Below are 1,060 nucleotides of genomic sequence, written 5' to 3'. Positions count from 1 at the left end.
AACTTATTTAATCTCACTTTATTTTTTTATTAAAGTACTTAACTCAATAAATCTTTTTCTATATCAAAAAAGTTCTTAACTTATTCAATCTCTTTCATTTTTAATGGTAGGACTTTACTCATTTATACTTCTACTATTTAAACGAAAGTACTAAATTTGTAAAATCTCTTTCTATTTGAATGAAAGTACTAAACTTATTTATACACATTCCATTTAAACGAAAGTACTAGACTTATTAAATCTTTTTCCGTTTTAATAAAAGTACTAAATATATCTAATCTCTTTTAATTTAAATGAAAGTACTTGACTTAACCAATTTTTTTATTTAAAAAAAAAAAAACTTTCCTTATCAAATCTTTTTCTATTTAAAGTAAAGTACTCCACTCAATAAATCTCTGTTAACTTGGAAGAAAGTAATCAACTCAAAAATACTCTTTCCATTTTAATAAAAGAACTCAATTCATCTTATCTCTTTAAATTTACAAGAAAGTTTCTATCTTATCATATCGTTTTGTATTTAAAGATAGGTACACTACTTATTAATATCTTTCCGTTTGAATGAAAGAACTCAACTCATAAAATCCCGTTCTATTTAAATGAAAGTAAACAACAAATTATATCTTTTTCCATTCCAATAAAAGTACTTATCTTATCAAATCTCTTTCTATTTTAATGACAGTACATACGACATTAAATCTTATTTCATTTAAATGAAAGTTTTAAACTTATCAAATATCTTTGTATTTAAAAAAAAAATTTTCAACTTATCAATTTTCTTAACTATCTTAAATAAATGTACTCTACTCATCAAATCAGTTTCTATTTGAATAAAATTTCCTAAAATATTAAATCTTTTTCTATTTGAATAAAAGTACTTCACTCATCATAGATCATTCTAATTGAATAAAAGAACATAACTAATAAAGTCTCCTTCTATTTAAATAAAGGTACTTAACTTATTAAATTTCTTTCTATTTTAATAAAAGTACATAAATCATCAAATCCCGTACCATTTAAATGAAAGTAATTAACACATTATATCTCTTTCTTTTTTAACGAT

This window comes from Polistes canadensis, unplaced genomic scaffold (genome assembly GCF_001313835.1).
Source record: "Polistes canadensis isolate GaletaPanama2010 unplaced genomic scaffold, ASM131383v1 scaffold_563, whole genome shotgun sequence".
NCBI lineage: Eukaryota > Metazoa > Arthropoda > Insecta > Hymenoptera > Vespidae > Polistes > Polistes canadensis.
This window is presented reverse-complemented; position numbering follows the sequence as displayed.